Consider the following 26,833-nt stretch of genomic DNA (forward strand, 5'->3'; position numbering starts at 1 on the left):
AGATTGCCAGGCCATTTTTCTGTGGTGCCACTGGTGGATTCTAACTGCCAACTTTTAGGTGAGTAGTTGAATGCAAACCTTATGTGCCACTCAGGGACTCATGGAAGTGAGGGCAAGAGGAGTAAATGGTGACTCAAAGGCCAGTGCTGAGTGAGCAGAGGAATAACAGCAGAAAACACTATTGAAAAGAAATTCAGGTGGGCAAGTATTGCCTTGGTTGTCTAGAGGATCAGAAGATCTGGGTTGCTAGGTTGGTTGGTTGTGTATATATATATATATACATATATATATATACACACACACACACACATCCACACACAACACATATTCCAAGGGCTAACATTTTGAACCACTTTGATGGAAATAAGAACGGCATTGTGCCAGCCACTGGGGAGGCATAGAGCACCCAGCAATTCTGACCCTGTCCTCAGGGGTTCCTAACCTAGTGGGGACATGGCCATGGAAAGAGGCTTAGGACAATCTGTCAGCTGAGGGCTCTAAAAGGTCATCACAAATGCTCCAGAGGTCAGAGGAGGCTTCATAGAGGTGACATTGTACAAATGTCCCTGGATACAGCAGACAGAGCCATCTTCAGGAAGCAACCTTTCTTCATGACTCAAGGTCACCACCATAATCAGTTTATAAGCTACCATCCTATGCATAGGCAGCATGTGACAGTGGTTGAATTTGCATGGATGTTGGGTGCCCATAATTTTGTTGATAAATGCCAGCATGTTTCTTACCTTTTGCCAAGCAATCCAAACTCAGAAAGTTCAGTGGCTCAGCTTTTGGATTTTGCAACCCCCCGACTGCCCTTGCTCTAGCTTCTTTGATGCCTCTGTTTATTTCTGGGAGTGCCTGGGTGGTGCAAATGGTAATTTACTTGGCTGCTAACCAAGTCCACCCAGAGGAGCAGCAGAAGAAAAGTCTGCCAATCTGCTTCCAAGAAATCAGCCACTGAAAACCCTGAAGAGCACAGTTCTACTCTGACACACATGGGGTCACCATGAATTGGAGTCAACTTGACAACAATTGTTTTTGTTGTCATTGATTTCTGGATGTAGGGAGTTGCCAGAAATCTGGGGGTTCCAGGCTTCTGAATGCTAGAAAAACATGACGGAGCAGTTCAGTTTATTTTAATTTATCCTCTTTTTCCTCCCTGGCCCCACCAGTCTAGTTCCTTTTTCAGCCTTCCTCATCTCCCCAGCTATTTATAAATCACTCCTCCCTCAGTCTACAACTTTGTTCCTTTCTCCCTCTTGAGTTCTTTTCCGGCTGCGAGGTCTCCCCAGAGAGGGAGGTTCCCACTCTCTAACCCCAGGCTTATTTGATGTTGCTCAACTCTGACGTGTTCTGAAACTCAGCACAGTGGAAATAGCACAGGCTTCCCGGTCAGTCAGACGTCTGTCCCAAACCCAGCTCCCCCACCTACTAGCTGAGTGTCCTTGGGCAGGTCTGTGAACTTCAAAGCCCTTAAGACTGTCTGGCTCACCATTACATTCTTTGTTTGGGAGTTAACATTTAGCGTCAATTAATTTTATACTTAAAATTAATACTCAAATACTGTACTGGAGTCTCAAATACTATATTGCTAAATTTAAGGAAACACACAAACTGAAATTAGATGTTAATTGGACTTTCAGCTCTAAGTCTTCTCAATGAGGCTCTCCCTCACACTCAAAAGAAAACCACACCCTTATACCTTCCCAATACCCTTTCCCTGCTATCCCCGTGGTGCTTCCACCATATGGCAGGTTGTACAGGCATACCTCAGAGATTTCGCAGGTTTAATTCCAGACCACCACAATTAAAGTGAATACTGCAACAAAGTGAGCCACATGAATTTTTTGGTTTCCCAGTGCACATATTTGAACTGTTCTGCAATCTATGAGGTATGCAAAAGCATTATGAAAAAGTTTGAAACATTGTGAGAATTACAAAGATGTGGCACAGAGACACAAAGTGAATGCATGCTGTTGGAAAAATGGCCCTGACAGACTTGTTCCATGCAGGGTTGCCACAAACATTCAATTTGTAAAAAAAAGAAACCCTCAATATCGTCAAGTACACTAAAGCGAAGCACAATAAAATGAGGTCTGCCTGTACACTGGATTCATTTTCTTCTGTGCATTACCAATCTCTTCCACTAGGTTGGCAGTGAGGGTGGGAGTTTGTTCACTGCTGTATCCTCAGCACTTTGAACAGTTCCTTGTGCACAGTAGACAGTCAATAAGCATGTACCGATGAATGAATAAATGAATTGGTTTGAAAATACAGTGAGATAATGTCTGCGGGGTTCCTGGCACTTGGTGGGTGCTCAATCATGTCAGTCCTCTCCCCTTTTCCCATCCCATTGCTTTTCCCCAACTGTTTGATGGTTTCCATGGTGTCCAGATGTTACTGGATGTGGCAGGTGGCAATAAGGACTTCATGCTGTGGCATCTTTTTGGGGAGAATGTCCTTGTCTGGGGAGTGCCTGATCCTTCTTTCTCCCCGACTGTCTCTCTGAGGCTACCTGCCCCACACTGACTGAAATATACCTCCTGGACCATGATAGGCTGCCCCTGCCCTCATCCCCTGCTGGGCCTGGCTGCACATGGTGAAGGTCAGCAGTCGCCTCGCCTCCTCACACCTGCCTCTTCAGATGAGTTTGGGCGGGCCTGGGGACTGAGAAATTCTTACCACAGCAGGCCTGAGGCCTAGAAGAATACTTACTGTCTGAAGACCAGTTACAGCAGTGGTTCTCAACTGGGGAGTGATTTTGTCTCCTCAGAGGATATTTGGCAATGTCTGGAGATATTTTTGGTTGCCACAACTAGGGGTTGCTCCTGGCATCTAGTGGGTAGAGACTAGGGATGTTGCTAACATCCCACAACAAAGGATTCTCCAGCCCAAGATGTCAATATTGCTGAAGTTGAGAAACCTGGGGCGGTGTGATTAAAAATAACAATACTTGCCATTTATTGGGAGTTTGTGCCAAGGCCTATGCTAAACACTCTATGTTCATTTTCTCACTTAATTCTCATCATTGTGTGTGATTGTTTTTACGTGCCCTCGAGTCATCCTTTCACCATACTTATTCAATCAGTATGCTGAGCAAATAATCAGAGAAGCTGGACTATATGAAGAAGAACATGTCATCAGGATTGGAGGAAGAATCATTAACAACCTGTGATACACGACGACACAACTTTGCTTATTGAAAGTAAGATGACTTGAAGCACTTACTGTGAAGATTCAAGACTACAGTCTGCAGTATGGATTACACCTCAGTATAAAGAAAACAAAACTCCTCACAAGTGGATCTATAAACAACATCATGATAGATTGAAGTTGTCAAAGACTACACATCACTTGGTTCTACAGTCAACACCCGTGGAAGCAGCAGTTTTTGCTGGGCAAATCGGCTACAAAAGACCTCTTTCAAATGTTGAAGAGCAAAGATGTCTTCTTGAGGACTAAGGTGTGCCTGACAGAAGCCACAGTATTTTCAATTGCTTCATATGCATGTGAGAGCTGGACAATGAATAAGGAAGACCAAAGAAGAGTTGATGCTCTTGAGTTGTGGTGTTAGCAAAGAATGCTGAAAGTACCATGGACTGCTGAAAGAATGAACAAATCTGTCCTGGAAGAAGTGCAGCTGGAACGCTCCTTGGAAGTGAGAATGGCCAGACTTCATCTCACCTACCTTGGTCATATTGTAAGAAAGAGCCATTTCCTGGAGAAGGATATCATGCTTGGTAAGGTGGGAGGGCTGACAAAAGAGGGGAAGGCCCTCAACAAAATAGACTGACACAGTGGCTGCAATGATGGGCTCAAGTATAGCAGGGATCATGGAGCTGGCGCGGGACCATGTAGTGCTTTGTTTTCCTGTGCATAGGGTCACTATGAGTCAGAGACTACTTGACAGCACCTAACAACAACACTGTGTGTGATAGGCAGGGTCATTTTTCTGGTTTACAGGTGAGGAAATGGAGATACAGCTAGTAAATGGTGTAGCCAGGATCTGAACCAGGTCATACCTTGGAGAAATACCTGGAGATCTGCTTCTGTAAAGATTATAGCCAAGAATACCCTATGGGGCAATTCTACTCTGTCGCATGTGGTTGATATGAGTCTAAATCAACTTGACAGGACTAAAGAACAACAACATGTTTTTAATTGCAACTCTGAGCATACCTGGAGCATTTGCATCATGGTGCCCTCAGTTCTCCCCTCCACTGCTTGTTACACTGGCTCAGTCTAGAGTGCAAGGCATCTGTTTGGGTTTTCCTGTCCAGCATTCCATTCTCTCCTAGGTTTGGAGTCCTTCCTGGTCTGCATAGTGGGCCCCAGGAACCCACCATATATGTTTAGCCTCATTGGGCCGTGTCAAAAAGGAATAATCTCTTGGAACTGTTACAGAACTCCTCATCTGCCTGACTTAGGGGCTGAGCCATCTCTGGACTCCCTCCTGCTATCAGGCTGTGCTCCTAATCAGCCCCACAATATGGAAAGTTTTCCAAGATTGCTCCACCCAATGGACATTCTGCACTAATCTGCCTACTAGCCTTAACTGTGATGTGGTTCTGGCAGCCGGCTAAGCTCTGGGCCTCTGTCCCAGTCAGCCCCAGATCCCACTGCCTGGGCACCAGCCCATGATAGCTCTAACTCAAGCTTCCTGGACTTTGGCCTTCCATCCTGACACCTCATTCCATCAAGACCTCCATCTGGGCATACTCACATACCCCAATTCCAACTCCTGGTTATACTCCTCCCTCTAGAACCCAAATTTCCTTCAAGATTTTATACTCAATTCCACAAAGTTCTACTGAGCCCTCACTGGGGTGAAGGTCTGTGCTTGGTGTTGAAGAGAACACAGAAACAAAGCAGACACAGTCCTCTCTCAACCCCCTAAGAAGTTCCAGTTTCATGTGGGGAGTGAGATTTTCACAAAGGTGTTATAGTCAAGTGGTAAGATATGCACAGAGCATAAGGAGATGTGGGAGAGACTGTGTGCGGAGGGTTTCAGAGGAGATGACATTTTATATCTGTCCCCCAACCTGTGAAAAATGAGGGGTCTGCACCTGCCAGCTCTGATATTTGAGGATTCTATGGTCCTCCTGAAGCCCTATGGGTGGCTCCTTATCTCTCTCCCTTGTGTCTTGTGTGGGAGCTCTCGTGGCACAGTGCCTAAAACATTGACTGCTAAATAGAAGGCTGGTGGTTCAAACCCACTAGTCATTCCTTGGAAGGAAGATTGGGCAATCTACTTCTGTAGTGATACCACCTTGAAAACCCAAGGAGGGATCACTATGAGTCGGATCCAACTCGATGGCAGTGAGTTTGGTTTTTTTGGTTTTGTGTCTTGTGGGCCCAGCTGTCCTCTGGCTCTGCCTCAAGGTGGTGGATGGAATCTTGGCCTCATGCCTACTGTGCTTCCCAGAGCTGAAAGAATCTTTCTTCCAAACACCCAGGACCAAGCACACTGCCTGACTCCATTCTCCTCACTTCACTCATTCAGGCAGCATATATTCATTCAGTTTCTGGTGTGTGTCAGGAACCCAAGAGCAGACAGAATCTTGAACTCTCTGAGCTGTCAGGGATTTTTATCATTTAAGCCAAGCTTGTCCACCCTCAATGTGGTGTTCTTTCCACTATAGTATGTTTTTCAGGAGAAAAGCAGGAAACATCAGGCTGAGTTTACTCAGGAGTTATTATTACCTCCATTTATTTGTTGTTACTTTCTCTTAGTTCAGTGTGTGTTCCTTACAATAATCTCTTAACCTCATGAAGGTATTCTAAGAAGCAGATAGCAAACATCATTTATTTTCACTTCACAGATGGGAAAACTGAGGTCAAAAGACTGAAAAAACTGCCACCCAGATCATCTCTGAGTCATGTCACTCTCTTTCATGTAAAGTCAATCCTGTCTTCTTAAACCTCCCTTGGAGATCTGTTGGGTAGTTATAACAATCTGTAAATGTGCAGAATTATAAAACATAAGAATTGGAATTGATTTTAGCAGTCAAGACATCCAACTCCTTCAATTTACAGACCCTTGTTAACCATCTTCCATTTGTGCTAAGTGAAAGCTCCCTTCTTGGGCAGAACTAAGTTCTTCTAAGAGAACTCTTAGGGGGCCAGGAGGAAATCCACCAGTCCAGAAGCAGGAACTGTCTTTGCCTCTTCAAAGCTGAAGAGTTGCTGCTTCTCAGAGTTGGCAGAGAGGAAGCTAAGTGTGGTTGTTGATTTTTTTCCTGTGCTATTCCAAATTTAGTTGCAATATTTCACTGTAAGTCCAAAACCTGACCTGCTGGCTTTGCTGGCCCTAAACAGAGAGGTTCCACTGAAATTTGATCTCTGAGCTCAGGGCTTTTCCTCAGGGCCTCTGGCCAGTGGCATGGTCAGGTTTCCCCCAAGAGGCTCCTTGCTCCAGCCCTTACAGAAAGAGTGTCCTTGTGATGTTATAAAGCCTAGTTGATCTCACATTAATTTTGCTGCAGAAGCTCTTGGGCAGGGTGTTGCAGTATAAGCCCTTTCTGATCAATGTATCTTAGCCTCATGGCCCCAACAGGGCTGAAAGTCAGACACCAAATGGTCCTCTTTAGAGCAAGAATCATTTCTCCCACTCTTGATTTTCAGGGACCATGAGTTCTACAACTACAGAGTCTCAAAACTGAGCCACAAGAACCAGCTTTTACCTTTGGTTATGGATTGAGTAGTGGCCCTCCAAATTACAGGTCAGCTTGGCTGGGCCATGATTCTCAGTGGCTTGGCAGTTATGTAATAATGCAATCTTCCCCACAATGTGATCTGATGTGATCAGTCAATCAGTTGTAAGGGGATTGGGGTGAGATGCAACACCCTTACTCAGGTCACAGAATTGATCCAATGTAATGGGAGTTTTCCTGGGGTGTAGTCTGTCTCATCTTTTAGCTTACAAGAGATAGAAGGAGAGAAAAGCAGAGACGGAAGGACCTACTACCACCAAGAATGAAGAGGTGGGAGTGAAGGGCATCCTTTGGACCCAGTGGCCCCACAGGGAAATGAACCAAAATCTTCTGTAAAGATTAAGCCTAGAAAACCCTATAAGGCAGTTCTATTTTGTTGCACATGATCACATGATCCTGGACTGGATCTTAGAACAGAAAAAGGACATTAGTAGGAAAACTGAAGAAATCAGAATAAAGCCAATAGTTTAGTTAATGGTTTTGTGCCAATGTTAATTTTTTAGTTTGACAAACATGATGATTATATAAAATGCTAACATTAGGAGACGCTGAGAGAAAGGTATACTGGAACTCTCTAGAACATGCATTCTCAATGGGGGGTGATATCGCCCTCAAGGGGACAAAATTGGTTTTTCAGCAGTGGACACAATCTTGGATATTATAGTGGTTGTGGCCCTCTAAAGACCACAGTACACAAACAGGTCCACAAAGTAACTGGTATTAAAATTTCTTGGTGGGAGGGGAGGGGGGAGCAATTGGCAATTAGAAATAAATATCTAAAAAGGTTCAGGCATTCCTGGATGGGGTGGGGTGGGGGGGTGGAAGTGGGTGTCGCGGGAGGAGGCAATGATGAAAATAAAGCTTGAGAAACACTACTTTTGAGGTATTATTTTTGCAACTCTTCTGCAAATGTAAGAGTGTTTTTAAATAAAAATAATTTAAATAGTGCTCCTAATAATTGGTCTTTGTGAAGGCCTTACAAAAAACTTGGTCACTTGTACCTATAAAAAGTTTAGTAATATTATTGTTAAGTAGTATTATTGCTCCAATCTGCAAGTGACGGAAAACTTGCCTCCGATTGGCTTAAACAATGTAGAAATATACACTGTTACACGTCAGGAAGTAGTGCAAGTTTCAGGATTGGTTGGTGGCCCACCAAGCTATATGGACTCAACTTCATTCCATCTTTTGCCCCGCTATCAGCAGGATTCCCTTCTAGTTAGAAGATGGGGGAAAAAAACGTCAACAAAATGAAAGCTTCTCCCCACCCTTGCTCAAGCCTACATCAAGCTGGCCACAGGCAATGGGCAAGAAGTTGTGGTTGTCATCTTCTCATCTCTCCTCCCAGTGTGTCCATCCTTCCTCCCTGGGCTGGCTCTGACTTTTTCATGGTTCTGATAACAGGTGAATGGAAGACTTACGGGGCAGGAAAGATTATGTTGGACTCATCTTCTCAGGAGCTAATAATGATGCCTCTCTGGACTTGCAGATACTTAAAGTTGATTCTGCCTCTCTCGGGACCCATATCTAGGCTCCCCAGCCATCACTAGGGGCCTTTTTCTGCAATCACTTGCCATACTGATGCTCTTTGTTGGGGTTTCATCACTCCTGTAGGGAATACTTTTGGGGGAACCACATGAAAAATGACTTTAGGTTTGTGTGATTTCTCACTGTCAATATCTGAACCCCATAAAATCCACAGGTGGTTATAAACAAGAACACTTTAGCTCCAGATGCCATTGGCTTTTCCCATCTTCTAACTAGAAGGGAATCCTGCTGATAGCAGGGCAAAAGATGGAATGAAGTTGAGTCCATATAGCTTGGTGGGCCACCAACCAATCCTGAAACTTGCACTACTTCCTGACGTGTGACAGTGTACATTTCTACATTGTTTAAGCCTATCGGAGGCAAGTTTTCTGTTACTTGCAACCAAATGCATCCCAGCTCTCAAAACAAATCCTATGGTATTCAGGAAAGATAGGAGGGAAAAGGAGCAAATTAAGAACTACAGAAAATAAAAGAATAAAGAGGGATGAGATGGCAGCCAGCAGAAATGAAATACATCAGATATGACAGTGAAGAGAGGGTAGAGGCAGTGATGGGGATGGTTTCAACAAATCAATAGAGATCAGTAACAACACAGAATAAAATAATATTTATCTGAGTACTTACTATGCACTAGGTTCTGTTCTGAAAACTTTATACACATCTCTTATTTACCCCATAGATTGACCCATTTTATGGAGTTTTTTTAAAAGAGGTTCAAATAATTAGTAAGTAGAAGAGTTGGGAACTGTGATGGTTAGTTTTATGTGTCAACTTGGCTAGTTATGGTGCCCCATTACTTGGTCAGACACTAATCTAGATGCTGCTATGAAGGCATTTACATGTGATTATCATTTTCAATCAGTTGACTTGCAGTAAAGGAGATACCCTCCATATTGTGGTGGGCCTCATCCAATCAGATGAAGGCCTTAAGAGCAAAGATAGATTTCCTGGAGAAGAAAGAATTCTGCCTAAAGAAAGTAACCTAGAAATCTTGCTGGAGTTACCAATCTGCCACCTATTTTACCAATTTTGGATTCAAGGCTGTCAGAGTTTCCAGGCTGCTGCCTGACCTCCAGATTTTAGTCTTGCTAGCCCCAACAAGTGCATGTGCTAATTTCTTAAAGTAAATCTCTCAGTAGATAGTTAGATAGAGATAGAAAAAGAGAAAAGCTCCTACTGGTTCTGCTTCTCTGGAGAACCTTGCCTAAGAAAGGACTAAGCTCAAATCACAAGATGATCATATTCACATGCAGATTCAGTAAACAGCTATTTGGGGGTCAGACACCAATGAACACTTGACTCACATGCCCATAATTCTTGGCCAGCTTTGTAAGGTAGGGATTGTTTCTTTTGTTGTAAAGAAAGTGGGGGCACATAAGGGTTAAGTTATTTGCCAAGTGACCGGTAGAACTAAGCCTAGAACCCACTTCTAGTCTAGACTTTTATATCCTCTCCACTTGGCAACATTGCCTCACCCCGTCTGCAGGAATGTGAATAAAAGCATAACACAGAGCTGACATTCGGGTGATATGCACTGGAACGAGGCACTGGTTGTTAAACTAGTGAAATACTTCTGTACCAGATGGTCACCAGCCGCTGCACTGAATATCCTAAATGCTGCCCTGACTCCTCCTGTCCAGACACTCACGCCTTCAATCTAGCATCTAAAGAGTTAACCAGGGCCTCCAGGATGCTGTTCAGGGGCTAAGATTTGCATCAGCTTTGGCAGGTTATTGTTGTTGTTGTTGTTATGTGCCTTCCAGTTGGACCAACTCATAGCAACCCTTCCTCGGTTCCCGAGGCAGTATCACTACGGAAGTAGATTATTAGGTACTTTAAATGCCCTCCCTGATCATATACATCTTGGTGCTTTGGTCTTTCCTGAACACTCCCATCATCAGGACCTCCTCTGTTGTACTGTGAGAAAGCTGAGACCACGGAAGGCAAAGGTTCTTTAAGGCTACATGGCTGGTTAAGAGTTGTGCTAGGCTTAAGCCTAAATCTTTTGATTTCTAGTCAAGTGCTTTCTCCGTTATGTGGTATTTAAATCCATGGATGGTACAAATGGTTAAACAGGTCTGGTGCTAAGTGAAAGGCTGGAAGACTTGAGTCCATGCAGAGACACTTTGGAAGCAAGGCCTAGCAATCTACTTCTGAAAAACCAGCCATTGAAAACCACATGGAGAAAAGCTCTACTGTAAAACACACGGGGTTGCCATGAGTCAGAACTGACTTATTGGCAACTTGTTTTCAGTTACTTAAGTAGAAAATTTTACACAATGTAGAGGTAAGAATTTTAAAATAGATATAATTAGCAAAGTGTCACAGATCAGGGATGAAGGATTGTGAAAGAGATTTGCTAGTTAAAGACAAAATCAATACTTCTGGTACAGATTCAGTAGGCCTGAAATTTAACCATGGACAAAGAGCTCATTACTTAAAAAGTGGATGTGATAGACTGAATTCATATTCCCAACTATTTGTTCCCTCCTTGCAATTGGATTCTATATTCCCCTTATTGTTATTTGACCTGCCCAAGCATCCTAAGAGCATGTTTCTGCCTCACTGTCTGTAGGCTTGGCCATGTGACATGATTTTCCAATAAGATGAGGGTATGGGATGTTTGCTGGGTCTGGGCAGATCTTTATGTTTGATTGCCAAGTTCAGATGGCTGCTTTGAGCCTACCCTCTGCAACAAGAGAGCAGTGTGTCTTAACTTGGGCTGCTCCTTCAGCTTAGGTTTCAAAATAGGAAGACATGTGAAAACCCTCAGAGACCAGAGATACCATAATCCTCATGTAAAGTGAACAAGAAATAAACTTTTATTGTTGTCATTAATGCATTGCGATTGTTTGTCACTGCAGCATAAGCTGATTAATACATTGGGAGAAAATAACATTTCGAAGATTAACCAAAACCAAACCAAACTCACTGCCATTGAGTCGAACCAGACTCATAGCAACCCCTCCTTGGGTTTCCAAGGTGGTATCTCTACGGAAGTAGATTGCCAAACCTTCCTTGAAGATTAGAAGAATAAAAATGAATTGAGTTTTAAATTTTAAAGGACTATGACTTCCTATTAAATATAATTTTGTAAGCAAGAATTCAGATACATAGTAGGCACTTAGTAGGTATCTTGATTTGCTATGAATACTTTTATCAAAACTTTCCAAAAACACTTGTAAAATAAGCCATGGAGCATTCATATTATGGAACTCCCAGGGGGTTTGTTGTAGATTACTCAGAGATAGAAAAGAAATTACATCATACCCAATAAAAGTCAAGATTTACTCAGTTCAGAGGATAAATAAATAATAGGTTTTAGAGTAAGAAGGAATCTTAGGATTCCTGCATCCAACTCAGATCATGTGTGAATTTTCACCTAAGTTTTCACAAATATCTTTCTCTACTGTTTTTGGTAAAATAGAATAACCACATCACATTCTGTTTTATGGTGCTGAAGCATGAATGCTCTGAGACTATCTATTTTCCTATCTGTCTATCTATCTATCCACCCATCCTTCTATTTATCCACCCACCCATCCATCCATCTATCCATCCATCCATCCATCTATCTTCTTGATACAAGATAAAAATCAAAAGCCTCCACTCTTCCTAGTCACTGAGGAGGAGGATGTTTGGAACACATAAACCTGGGTCAAAATACATTCTCTCTTAAGAAACACATGGAGTTTCTTAAATGCTGCCCTGACTTCTCCTGCTCAGACACTCACGCCTTCCATCTAGCATCTAAAGAGTTAACCAGGGCCTCCAGGATGCTGTTCAGGTGCTAAGATCTGCATCAGCTTTGGCCAGTTATTATTGTTGTTGTTATGTGCCATCAAGTCGGACCAGCTCATAGTGACCCCTCCTTGGGTTTCCGAGGCAGTATCTCTACGGAAGTAGATTGCCCCATCTTCCTTCCAAGGAGTGGCTGGTGGGTTTGAACCGCCAGCCTTCTGGTTAGCAGTCAAGTGCTTTAGCCACTATGCTACCAGAGCTCCCTTGGCCAGTTATTAGATACTTTAAATGTCCTCCCTGACCATATACATCTTTGGTGCTTCAGACATTACATTGTTCTTTCTAACAGAGCTGTTGGCTGCAGAACCTAATGAAGCTCTCAAGTTACCAAAAACAACCTGGAAATCTAGGCAAGGGGTAGTGTGCCCATGATCATGTATAGGGTTGGGAGACGATGTTTTTACAAGAGTATTTGTATGTGCTGTAAGAATGTCCAGATGTATAGTAGAACTGACAAGGGGCAAGGTTGTGGTAACTTCTTGGCCACAGTCAGCTACCCTGAGGGGGCGAGTAGTTGGACCTGTGGGCTCAGGACCACGGTCGCAGGGGACATCAAGCTCAACTGGCATAACATACTACACAAAAACAATGTTCTACATCCTACTTGGTGAATAGTGACTGATATCTTAAAAGCTTGTGAGTGCCCATCTAGATGCAACAATGGGTTGCTCCTCATCCAGAGCAAAGAATAATGAAGAAAACTAACGACACATGGAAAAGATTAGTCCAAGGGACTGGTAGACCATGTGATCCTCAGCTTATATGACCATGAGACCAGAATATTAGATGGTGCCTGGCTACCACTGTCAACCACTCAGAGGGGGATTGGTGCAGGAGATCCTGGATAGAGTGAGAGAACAAGGTAGAACAAAACTCTAAGTCATAAAAAGAGATCAGGTTTACTGGTCTGATAGAGCCTGGTGAGACCGTGAGACTAAGGCCCCTAACTATCCTTCAAGTCTGCAATTGAACTCACTCCTGTGGCTTCCAGCCAAATAACAGACAGGTATACGTGCTGAACATTTACATGAGGTAGATACATTCCTTGGAGCGGCCAATCATGGGAGAACAGAAGGGCAGTGTTTGCACAAGGAGACAGCTGGGTGGGAGAGGAGTGCATGGGAGGAAAGGACACAGGGAAGAGGTAACTACAGAGAGGAACTGGGAAGGGAGCTGTTAGATTGTGGGGAATTGCAGTCAATGTCATGAGATAAAATGTGTATGAACTGCTGTATGGAAAATGAATTTGCTCTGTAAACTTTCACTCAAATTCTGATAAAAACAAAAACAAAAAAAACCAACCTGGTATATTTTTTTTCCTATCACTACAAGAGGATAAAAGATCTTGATAGTGAGCTGATATTTCTGGCCTACAGAATCTATGATATTATAGATCCATTATATCACAAAATAAAGCCACTTTGCTCCTGGCACAAAACCACCATGAGGACTAGCATCTGACCATCCAAGCTTCACTCTATAGACCATGTTCCAGGTTCTGTCTGCTCAGCTATGGTGAGTTCCTAGAATGGGCCCACAGTTACATGCACACACAGTAATATGCCCCTGCTCCCATTTGTATGTCTGCACTGTCTGCAATTAATAGATCATTGAAGAGCCAGTGCAAGAGGAAATCTACAAATGTTTGGGTTTCCTACAGTTGAGATTACAATAATGGTGAGGGATGAGCTCCATGGCATTTAAACAAAGCCCTCAGTCAAGATGTGGACAAAAGTAAGGAGGTTATCCAAGCAGGCCCTGCCCACAAACTCCACAAAAAGAATTTTGCTGGATCCTAGGGTTTTACAAAAGCAAGAAACCTGTGATGCACAAGGTCCATAAGTTAACGCAGGCACATATCCATGGAGAAAAGTCAGTGTGCCTTCTCCTGAGATGGGCTGTGAATTCAACTGCCCAAGAATTTCCTGAGCATGTCCTCTGTGCCAGGTACCATGTACCTCGTCCACACTTGAGCCAGTGTTTACAGCAACTTTGTGTAACAATGTGTGCATACACACGCTATGAGGGACAGGGTCAGGCCAACTGGGCCTCCAAAGGATTCTCCTTCTACTGTGGCCCTAGAGGCCCTGAGTCTGTCTTTGGGTCTGCCTGCTTGTCTGTTTGTGAGAGGTGGCCCTGCCCTTAAGAAGCTGAAGAAGATTAGCACACAGGTAAGTTTGTGACACTCACTTACGTTGGTGTTGCCTTTCGGGATTCACCTTTACTTTACACATATATCTCTACTTGATGATAGTCTTCAAGGTTGAAGGAATGAAACTGGGCTGGTCTTTGGTTTTAATAAAGATGGTGTTCCCCTCTCCACTTCTGACTTTTTTGTTCATTTTGGAGAGTATCAAAGAAGGCAATTCTGAAAACAGATACTCAATCTTCCATCTTTCTGGAAATCCCTTCAGCTGCTTTAAAATATTTAGGGCACACCTGCTATTCCTTGCTTTCTCCCTCCCTTCCTCTGAGTCTCCCTCCCTCCCGTCTCTTCTTTCTTGCACCAGATCGTTGTTGTGTACATACTAGGTGGCAGACACTGAGCTAAGTTCTTTCTCTGAGCTCCTATGGCAGCTCTGTGGGAAAACTGAGGGTCAAAAGGTTGAGTGACCTGCTCACAGACAGTGAGCAGTGGACTGGGACTCCTGCCCAGGACTCTGACTTTTAATTCAGATTCTCCTTCCCTGGGTCACTCCCTGAGTGGGCAGGAGGGTTGCAGGAGCAGAGTCCTGGCTCGGGCCAGGCAGCCCTGGGGGTGGGCAGCCCGCCAGCCTCGGTGCAGAAGCCCATCTGGGGCTCTCCCGGCGGCTCTCCTCAGCTGACAAGCAGGAAGCTCCGAGTCCTGGGCTATAGCCCAGAGGGAAGGGAAAGGGGCTTCTCTATCCTTCTGGCTGTCCCCATGACTGTCCAGGAACAAAGCAGGGCTTCAATACCGCCTCCTGCCACCAGCCTCCGCCCAGCTGTTCTGGCCACACAGTCCCAGTGCTTGGGCCTGTCTGTAGGAACACTGGGCATTTGTCAGCTCACAGAATCACGGCTGTGTGCCGAGGACACTCTCCGCCTTCCCCTCCCTGGCTCTAGGCTGAGTGGGGCAGGCCAGCAGAGCCACAGACCCCCTTTCAAATCCCCAAACCCATTATCCAGTGAAGCCAAGTCACTGGTGCACAATATTTAACTATTGTTTAACTCACACTCCACTGGCAGAATTTCTACCTTTCCTAGGTCCAATCAATAAGTTAAAATGACAGACAAAAATTCAAATGCATTCACATTCTGTGTGTACAGAGGAAAAGACCTAGGGCTAAAGATCAAATCAGCTCATTTACTAGACCTCACTAAGCCTTAATATCATCATCCATCAAATGGGAGCAGAAACCCTTATTTATAACACTTACCATCTGCTAAAGGCTTTTCTGTGCCAGGTGGCCACCACATGAAAACACTGATGTAATCCTCATGACAGCTCACCCTGCCCAGCTCTCAGCACTCCATGAAGATACAGGAGATGATGGATGTGGACTCACCACATAGGGTCTAATGTGGTCCAGGAAAGCAGTATGAACCATGGTGACTAAGTGCACTGTATAGAGCTCAGTTGAGCCTCCTATGTCACAGACACAGCAAACCCATTCATTCAACAGGTAGTTCCTGAGCAGCTATGTGCCAGTCATTGTAAACAACAGACGAAAGCCCTGTCCTCTCAGAGCTATGTTCAGGAAAGACTCAGAGACTTAGCAGATGATGCTCTTGGCTGTGCACACTCACTCACATAAAAGTTGATTTTCCTCATCTTTGTTAATTGGCATATAAGAGGGGGGATAAGCTGAGGAGAGGTCTTGTTCTGGAGTTCCACCCTCTGGAGGCTGAGTGGATTGGGTGTCTCCTCCCCAACAGTGACCAGGGCAAGTCCTGACTGGCCCCACAGAGTCCTACAAGGAAGGGGAACTTATCTATCAAAGTGGTCCAGGTAGTCAGTGTGGTGCAGGAGACTCTCTAGGATCTGAGAGAGCAGGTCCCTGACCTGCTCCATCCAGTCCCTCCAGCCCATCCAGCTTAAAATACAATACCATGGTCCTCTGGCTAATGAGAGTGCCTAATGAGAGCTCCTGAATGACAGTGAATCTCTGAAAGTGCAGCTGGGAGCCCTTCCCCAGGCACAGAGCATCCAGCATGGGTAAAGCAGAATTGTTGTTGTTATTGTTAGCTATTGTCTAGTCAACCCTCAACTCCTCACAACTCCAGTCATTATAGAACAAAATGCTGCCTGGTCCTGTGCCATGCCTCTGATCAGTTGTAGATTGGAGCATTGTGATCCACAGGGTTTTCATCGGCTGATTTTTGGAAGTACATTGCCAGGCCTTTCTTCCTAGTCCATCTTACTCTGGAAGCTCTGCTGAAACCTGCTCAGCAACATGCAAGCCTCCTGATGGATGGGTGGTGGCTGCACGTGAGATGTAGTCAATGGGATTCAGCCCAGGGCTCCCGCAGGGAAGGTGAGAATTCCACCACTCAACCATCACTGCTCCTTCAGCAAATATTAGTGAAAATATATTAAGATAATGGAAGCCTTTTCTCCTACCCTTACAGGTGAAGACAAGCAGAAGTGGGTGCTTGCTGCATGGAGAAAGTGAAAAGGGCAAGGGCTTTAGGACAGGTAGATGGAGATTCAAATTGCAAATGTGTGCTCTTCAACAAGTGACTTAACCTCTTTAAACTTTAGTTTCCTCATTTTAATATGGAGATAAAGGTTCCTCTCTCATAGTGTTTGGAAAACAGTAAATGGTATGATAGATGCAAAAGGCCTGGCATAGTCCCTGGCCATAATGGGCTCAGAGATTGGCTCAGGACAAACAGTTCCACTGACAGATAGAAGCAGCTTACCATGGAGCTGGGGACGTAGTAGATATAGTAGAGAAGCCTGGAGAGACAAAAAGACTTAAAAGCAGAGCCCCAGAGGAGGGGCCAGGGAGGTGGCAACCAACTCCCATTGTGCAGAGAGACCCACTGTCTCTAGACCCATTGTGCAGCTCATGGACAGGCGTGGAGCCAGATCACCAGCCAAGGGTCTAGCAGTGGCAGGACTGCCACCTGCTGAACCAAGAGAAAGGCATGTGCCAAAGAGACAACCAGGTGCTGATGCCAGTGCCAAGGGGGAGCAGGCGGTCACTGGAAATGCCAGGAAGGAGAGTCAGGGCACCCATGGTGAAACCCAGACAAGCCAGACCCGAGCCAGTCGGGCTCAGCCAGGAGTGGAGCAGCAGCAGGGGCAATTCAGAGACTGAATTGGTTGTGCCAGCTTATTCTGGAACTGTTCTATGTCTGTTTTAAAGTGGCCATGGTCAGAGGCCACCCCCCCCAACCCTCCAGGCCAGAGCAGGCCCCTTGGATATCCCTAGCTCTGGGGGTAGGGGAGAGAGGGCTTTTTCTCTAGCACAAATCTGCATAGAGAATAGAAACAGATGTAGAAAAGAACTGGAGATGCCTCTTGACCTGAGGGAGGCCGACCTGATTCTATCTGGGGCTCGAGAGTCAGAGCAGCCCCATCAGCAACCAGGTCAATTCTGCAAATATCCTTCTAAGGGCTTCTCACTTGAAGCAGTGCTGTGCTAAGCCAGGCAAGGAAAGGAGCATAGGGTGAATTCCTGACAGAAAAACCGGAATGCTCTCCCCTCTAGACCCCCTCTCCCCCAAGACAAAAGCCTAAGAAAGAAAAGAAGACTGGCTGGCTGAGTGCCACTGACATTTGAATGAAGGTTGGGAATAACAAAAACTGAGGGGTTTAACTCTAATTTAAGTTCTTGCTTTCCTGTTGTTTGTAATTGTGTTAATGTCTCTGGATCTCCAATAGGTGACTGGCCATAAAATCTCTTAAAACACTAAAGAGTTTTGTAGGAGTGGAGAAATCCCATTTGGCTTTATAGTGGCCTGAGGAGGGAGTGGAACCAGCTGTGTGCGTTTGAGTAAATCAGGCACCTGTCTGAGCTTTGCTTTCCTTTTTTGCAAAATCAGAGCTTGGACCAGACCCTGCCTAAACCAAAAAATAGCCAAACCCACTGCCATCCAGTCAATCCCGACTCATAGTGACCCCACTGGGTTCCCGAGGTAGTAAATCTTTATAGGATTAGATTTCCCAGTCTTGCTTCAGTGGAGTGGCTGGTGGGTTTCAACCACCAACCTTCTTGTTAGCAGTAACATGCCTTAGTCACTCTGCTATCAGAACTCCTTAGACCATGCCTAAGGGGCCTGATATCCTGTGTGTCTGTGCTTCAGGCAGGGAAAGTTATCTTCAGAAGGATTCAGGGGTGTGCACAATTCTGTCCAAGTTAGAAACCTCAGAGTCACTCCTGATGCCTCAGCTCTTGCTTAGTTATCTCCAAATCCAGGTCCATAAATGATTGTTGAAATGAAATGAATCCACCACATCCAAGGAGTTTCTGGTTCCATCTATTTTGTCTGCTTAAATAGCTCTTGAAACTGCAATATCTTTTACATTCGACTACTTCAGTTCAGACTATTTGTTTCCCACTAGGCTACAGTGGCCATCTTCTCTCCACTTTCCTTGATGATATCTTTTTCACTCTAAAGTCACCTTCCACATATCCTCAGAGTGATCTCTTCTACCTCTTAAAACTCCTTAAAAGCCCCTTAGAGCTCCTCAGTGGTATGCCAGAGTCAATGGGATGTAGAAGGGTGTGCTCCCACCTTCTAATCCAATTTTGACAGCTTCCAACATGTCTGCTTACCTGAAGCCAGGCCCAACTACTTGTAGCTTTGGAAGGAATCAAGCTTTCTCTTGCTTCTGAGCACTTCCACTTGCTATTCCTTCTGCTGGGATGTCCTTCTATTACTTGACAACCTTCACAACTCAGTTCTGTGGTCACCTCCTCCAAGAAGCCTTCTTATTCTTACACCTCTATGCTGGGCAAGCCTTTTACTTATAAGTTCTGGAAACCCAAAAGGTCTGAATATATATCATTCCTCAGATAATGGGCTATTTGCACTCTCCTGCCCCACCCCCCATCCATACCCTTGATTCTGGGCATGGCTAAGCACCTCTACCTCTCCTCCCATGGTGATCTCTTTTGCAGCACTATTCACATGCTGTAAGTACTATTAGGGTTCCTCCCCTAGACTAGAAAAGCTTCAAGGGCAAAGAATGTTCCATGTATCTGTATATCCCCAACATCAAGAAAAGTGTAAGCACAGAGAGGAGTTGAATGTTTAATGATTGTTTGTTAAATAAATGAATGAGAAGTAAAGCAAGGAAATCTTTGGAGCCATTGTTGTTGTTGTTGTTGTTATGTACCGTCAAGTCATCAAGTCGGACCCGACCCATACCGACACCTCCTTGGGTTGCCAAGGCAGTATCACTACGGAAGTAGATTGCCAAACCTTCCTTGTTGTTAGGTGCCACGAAGTCGGTTCCAACTCAAAGCAATACCACGTACAACAGAACAAAACACTGTCCAGTCCTGTGCCATCCTTACTGTCTTTGCTGTGCTTGAGTCCATCATTGGAGCCACTGTGTCAGTCCATCTCACTGAGGGTCTTCCCCTTTTTTGCTGACCCTCTACTTTACCAAGGATGATATCCATTTCCAGGGATTGGTTCCTTCTGACAACACGACCAAACTAGGTGAGATGAAGTCTGGCCATTCTCACCTCTAAGGAGCATTCCTGCTGTACTTCTTCCAAGACAGATTTGTTCATTCTTCTGGTAGTCTGTGACATTTTCAGTATTATTTGCCAACACCACAATTCAAACGCACCAATTCTTCTTTTATCCTCCTTATTTATTGTCCAGTTGTCACATGAATATTGAAAATACCATGGCTTGGGTCAGGTGCACCTTAGTCTTCAAAGTGACATATTTGCTCTTTAACACTGCTGCCTTTTGCAGCAGATTTGCCCAGTGCAGTACGTCATCTGATTTCCTGACTGCTGCTTCCATGGACACTGATTGTGGATTCAAGTAAACTCAAATCCCTGATAACTTCAATATTTTCTCCATTTATCATAGTGTTACTCGTTGATGGTCCAGTTGTGAGAACTTTTGTTTTGGAATTTTGTTTTGTTTGGAGCCTATAGAAGGAATTTAAGAAATTAAGAAGCCATGTCAGGACAGAGGTTGGGCTGGGACGAGGGTGACCTCCCTCTCCATTGCTGTCACTCCTCTTTACACAGTGTTCTCCAGCCATGTTTTCAAATCTCGACCTCCCAAACCAAACTGAACCTTTGGGGATGCAGCTGAGTCTGCATCAGCATTTGTCCTCAGGGGTTCTGCCAAGTTCTCCTGGGAGTCTGGTAGAGTAGAACTCACCAAACAGGGTCAGGAGAAAAAAGTTAAGTCCTTTGGCTGAGGCTGCCATGGATTAGACTTTTGTTGGGAGTGGGTGTTGGGGTCAGAAAGAGTGGAGAGAAGCCAGAGAGGGGAGGCTGGTAGAAAGGGTTCATTCCATATTCATTCCCCGAATGAGCCTTAGGCTTCGGAAGTATCGCATTAAAGAGATGAATCACACACTGACTCAAAAAGAGTAGGTTGCAGGGTTGTAAATCACAGGAATGGCTTCTATTTGTCAGAATGTTACAATAAATAATGTCTCTGTGTGCCACTTAACAAAAGGAGAGTAGGAGGGAGGGAAGCTAGGCCAGGCATGGAGGCTGGGAGGGGCTCACAGAGCAATAAGGGTGGGTGGGAGACAATCTTGCAGCTATCAGGGCACTTTCAGGCTCTTCTCTCAAGTCATGAGGATACTTCATGTTCCTTAATGGAAAGACAAACAAACAAACAAACAAATAAGTAAATGGAATCATCTGTCTCCAAATTTCCTGAGCATTGGGTTACTGAGGATAGCACTGAGGACAGCTAGAGAAGGAAGAACTCTTCAGTCATGTTCTTCACCGTTTTATAAGCATAGCAGGCTGCCCTGCTGGAGAGGCATTTATCAGTGTTTCTGCAGTCCCTGGATCCTGCAAATGGCTAACGTGCTTGATAACTGAAAGGTTGGTAGTTCAGGTCCACCCAGAGGTGCCTCAGAAGAAAGCCCTGGTCATCTACTTCCAAAAAACCAGCTATTAAAATCCCTGTAGAGCTCAGTTCTACTCTGACACACATGGGATCACCTGAATTAATTCAAGGCAACTGGTTTTTGTCCTTCTTCAGAGGAAGGTGCAAGAAAATCACCCAAGGTCACTGAGGGCAGAAACACTCTCTTTTGGGGGAAAGGTAAGTACCCCACCCCTGAATTGATGAAGGTTGCTGTCCTTGGAACAGTAGGTACAAGGCAGGTGGCCATGACCAGAATCAAGGGTGCAGTGGGTGCAGGGTGGGGCAAATAGCTCATTATCTGGAGAAGGGTATATACTTAGACCCTTTGGGTTTTTTGAACTTAGAAGTAAAAGACTACCTGGTCCATGGAGATTATGCAGGAGAAGCAGGATGGGAATTCTGCATCTGCAGAGGTGCAGATAGGCATGTGACCTAATCAGGCCAAGTTGTTCTGGGCAACTGGCAGCCTGTGGAGGCAGCTGTGCTTCCAGAGAGCATGGTTCTGTGGGGAGGCCAAGGACTTTGCCTCTACTGTCCTACTGTCCAATACACAAGCCACTAGCTTCATGCAGCTATTGAAAGGTGGCTACTACAACTTGAGATTTGTTCTAAGGGTAAAATACACACTGTATTTTGAAGGCTTTGCATGAAAAAAAGAACACAAAATGCCTTATTAATTTCTTATATTGATTACATATTGAAACGATAATATTTTGGATATATTCTGTTAAAGAATTATTAAAGTTATTATTATTGAAGTTAATTTAACTGTTTCTTTTTAATTTTTCAGTGTGGCTACTAGAAAATTTAAACTCCTATGAGTGGTTCTTCTATGGAACAGCACTGCTCCAGAGGATTGCTTGGACTTAGAACAGGGAGCGCAATTGTTCCAGACTTCCTGCTCTTAGGCCTAGGTGAGTGGGGAGCCTACACTTATGCACTCTGAAGATGCTCTGAGGAACAGCAATAGTACCCCTAAGTGTGGGGGGCTAGCCCAGAAAACCTGGTTATACAGTAAGTGTTTAAGCAAATTAATGACAAGAGCTGGGCCTTGAATCATGCCTCATAAATTCTAGTGTACTCTTCTTACACATCATGATTTGCATGGAAAATGCTCTTGTGAAATTATTAGTCATTTTAGTGATAGTCCACAAAATAGGATTAATTACATTATGAGTTTCTACATTTTTGAGGGGAGCAGGTAATTTAATAATCTCTATCAGAACCATAGGAGCTCTGGTAGCATAGTGTCTAAGGCACTTGACTGCTAACCAGAAGGCTGGCGGTTCAAACCCACCAGCCACTCCTTGGAAGGAAGATGAGGCAATCTACTTCCGTAGTGATACTTCTTTGGAAACCCAAGGAGGGGTCGCTATGAGTCGGGTCCAACTCGACGACATATAACAACAACAACAACATCAGAACCATATGTGTGCCTAACCCAAGCCATGGCAGTTTCAATCGCCTCATATGCATGTGAAAGTTGGACAATGAATAAGGAAGACCAAAGAAGTGTTGATACCTTTGAGTTGTGGTGTTGGAGAAGAATACTGAAAGCACCATGAACTATCAGCAGAACTAACAGATCTGTCCTGGAAAAAGTACAGCCAGAATGCTCTTTGGAAGAGAGAATGGCCAGACTTCATTTCACCTAGTTGGTCATGTTGTCAGAAGGGACCATTCTCTAGAGAAGGATATCGTGCTCGGTAAAGTGGAGGGTCAGAAAAAAGGAAAAGACCTTCAATGAGATGTATTGACATTGTGGCTGCAATGATGTGTTTGGGTATGGCAGGGATTGTGGGGTTGGTGCAGGACTGGGCAGTGTTTCATTCTGTTGTACGCTGGGTCACTATGAGTCAAAACTGACTCTGTGGCACCTAACTGCAACAACAACTATCAGAATCATAGCCTAAAACTAAACTAGACTTAAAGCCTGTCTCAGCATGGTGATACCTCCTGACAAGACAGAAATCTCATTCCCCAAAGTTTTGAAAAATATTGTTTATTCTTGAGTGACGTCTCCCAAGAATGCAATAGAGGGAAATTAGCTTGTATAAGTCATCTTGTTGTTGTTATGTGCTGTCGAGCCGCACGCGACTCATAGCAACCCCTCCTTGGGTTTCCGAGGTGGTATCACTACAGAAGTAGATTGCCCCATCTTCCGTCAGAGGAGTGGCTGGTGGGTTTGAACCGCTAAGCCTTCTGGTTAGCAGTCAAGTGCTTTAGACACTATGCTACAAAAACAAAACAAAATAGTAGTCTTTGAAGCAATTCCAACTCATGGTGACCCCATGTATGCAGAGTAGAACTTTGCTTCATAGTTTTTCAAGGCTGTAATCTTTCAGAAGCAGAACGATATGACTTTCTTCCAAGGCACCTCAGGGTGGGTTTGAACCACCAGTTTTTGGTTAGCAGTTGAGCCCTTAACCAATTGCACTAAACAGGGACTCCACAGTTACAATAAAGTTTCCTAAAAATATTTACACATCCTATTCTCTCTTCTGCAAGTATCACTCTACAGGGCAGCTTTCAACTCACTCTCTTTTCTCCCCTAAACTTGGAAGCCTGCCCAACATCCTTCTTCAGCACACCACCACCTCTCTGGCCTAGTTCTTCTAAGCCCCTTTTCTACCTGGAATCTTTTCTTTTCTTTCCATGCCTCCAGTCCTTCTGTATAAGGATCAGTGCAGCTTCTTTCACTTCTCTTCTTGGCCTCTCACCTGATCAGCACATGAGGCCCTAAAACTGATGGAGTAGGCAAGAAATGGGGAAGGGGGAGAGTCACATTCAGAATTTTCCATTCTCTGAGCAAGTAATGGCACTTGTAGAAGTCTAGAACAAATCAATAGAGCAAAGGATCAAAAATTTATGTACAAAACACCACATAATGTGGATGAACTTGCAGGATGGTATGCTGAGTGAAATAAGTCAATCACAGAAGGACAAATATTGTATTAGTCCACTATTGTAAAAAGTCAAGGAAAGGTTTCTATTGGGAGAATTCTCTTCCAACAAATCTTTGATAATTTCTCTATGTTTTCATTTGTCTCTTCTTGTTCTGGAATTCCAATTACACATAGGTTATTCCTCTTGATGGTATCCCACATGAATCTTAGGGTTTTGTTTTGATCTTTTGTCTGATTGATCCCTTAGCAAAGTAGTAGTGAGTATTTGTCTTCAATCTCATTAATTCTGTCTTCCCTTGATTCAATTCTACTCCTTTGCCCTGTCAATGTGTTGTCTGTTTCTGAAATCTTAGTATTAATTTTGTGGATTTCTATTTGTTGTTTTTGTCTCATTTCTAATTTTTACTTTACTTTGTCAATTTGCCATCATTGTACCTGAGCTGTAAATGTGGAAGTCATTACGTTGGTAAATGTCTTGTTGTGTATGCTTTCACCACAATAAAAAATAAAAATAAATATAAATATGTACAAAGATGTTTATTGTTGTTGCTGTTAGTTGTCCTTACACTGATTCTAACTCATGGTGACCTGACAGGTGCAGAGTAGAACTGCTCCATAGGATTTTCAAGGCTGTTACTTTTCAAATTCAGATTGCCAAGCCTGTCTTCCATGGAACCTCTGAGTGGGTTTGAATCTCTAGCCGTTCAGCTAGTAGTTTAGAGCTTAACCATTAGGAAGCGTATGGAACATGCAACAATGCAATGCAAATGCAACCATTGCCGTGGAGTTGGATCTGACTCACAGCAACTCATCCTTGGGTTTCTGAGGCAGTATCACTATGGAAGTAGATCACCCAGCCTTCCTTCCGAGGAGTGGCCATGGATTTGAAACGCCAGCCTTCTGGTTAGCAGTCAAGTGCCTTAGGCACTATGCCACAGAGCTCCCTTCAACAATGCAGTAGTAGTTAAATAAATTACGGCACATTCATAAAATGAAATACTAGAAATCTACTAAAACTTCTGTTTCTGAAAAACAGTTATTGGCATGGGAAGTTGCCCATGATAATGTTAAATGAGAATAAAAACAAACAATGTAAAGCTGTATACAAACTATGACAATAATTTTGTTTTAATTTATACATGCATATAGAAAAATGCTTCTCTGGGGCCCCCACTCCCACCTTTCTGTAGCCTCTTTGGATTGGTAAGAACCCCAGAGAAGGAATTGAATAGCACAAAATCATATGACTTTTTCCAGGGGGATGTCAAGGTGCCGTGCCATTTTCCTGGGAGCACTGGTGGTGTGGTGCCTAAGGCATTTGACTGCTAACCAGAAGGCTGGCAGTTCAAACCCACCAGCCATTCCTTGGAAGGAAGGTCGGGCAATCTACTTCCGTAGTGATACTGCCTTGGAAACCCAAGGAGGGGTCTCTACGAGTCAGATCTGACTTGACGGCAGTGAGTTTGTTTTTTTTATGTTGACAAGGAGGTAACATGGAGTCCAGGAGCCCATCCCTGCCCCAAACTCCCCAGGCTTTCCCATTATATCCAGGCAGAACAGGGGCATACACCCAGGGAGGGCTTCTGCCCCCATACCAAAAGATATTGCCTTTGCCACATGTGCTGAGGTTTCAATGCTCAGAACAAGACAGGCATCTAAACCTGGTTTTGCAGACATTAGCACTCTTTGGAAGACTAAGGTATGAGATGTGAGACCCAGGCAAGTTCTTGCCCTCTCTAAGCCCTAGATGTCCATCTGTAAAATTAGGTTACTAACATCCACTCCCTAAGAGAGTTGGGAGATATAATGAGAAAAGGAAACAATGTGAGAGAGCAAAGTGTTCATGCTTTGGGCCAAGCTGCCTGGGCATGAATCTTAGCTCAGCCCTCACCAACTGTGATCTTGGGCAAGTAACCTGGCCTTTGCTTGAATGCCTCATCTTTGGAGCTCTGGTGGCACAGTGGTTAAGGCACTTGGCTGCTAAGTAAAAGGTTGGCAGTTCAAACTCACCAGCTGCTCTGTGGAAGAAAGATGAAGGAGTCTGCTTCCATAAAAATTTACAGCCTTGGAAATTCTATGAAGGCAGTTCTACTCTGTTCTACAGGGTTGCTACGAGGCAGAATCAACTCAATGGCAGTGGGTATTTTTTTTTTTTTTTTTGCTGTTTATAGAAAATAGGGGTGGATAATGGTATTTGTATCCACTCTAAAGTTTTATTGAAAAGATTAAAGATGATATGTGTAAAATTTGTGAAAAAAGGCCTGGCACATATAGACACATATATTCACACATTCACACCATCAACTGCTCAAATGCAAGTTGAATTTGAAGTTAAAGACAATTAAAACAAGTCCATGAGAGCCAAAATATGATCTTGAACATATCCCTCCTGAATTTAGAGACAATCTAAAGAATAGATTTGATGCATTGAACACCAATGACCGAAAACCACAAGAATTGTGGGATGACATCAAGAGCATCATCCATGAAGAAAGCAAGAGGTCACTAAAAAGACAAGAAAAGAAGACCAAAATGGATGACAGAAGAGACTCTGAAACTTGCCCTTGAGTGGAGTAGCTAAAGCAAATGGAAGAAACGACAACATAAAAGAGCTTAACTGAAGATTTCAAAGAGCAGTTTGAGCAGACAAAACCAATTACTATAATGAAATGTGCAAAGTCTTGGAGTTAGAAAACCAAAAGGGAAGAACATGCTCATCATTTCTCAAGCTGAAAGAACTGAGGAAAAAATTTAAGCCTCGAGTTGCAATATTGAAAGATTCTATGGGCAAAATATTGAATGATGCAGGAAACA

Source organism: Orycteropus afer, unplaced genomic scaffold (assembly GCF_000298275.1).
Source record: "Orycteropus afer afer isolate SDZICR_OR568_19922 unplaced genomic scaffold, OryAfe1.0 scaffold00355, whole genome shotgun sequence".
Classification (NCBI taxonomy): Eukaryota; Metazoa; Chordata; class Mammalia; order Tubulidentata; family Orycteropodidae; genus Orycteropus; species Orycteropus afer.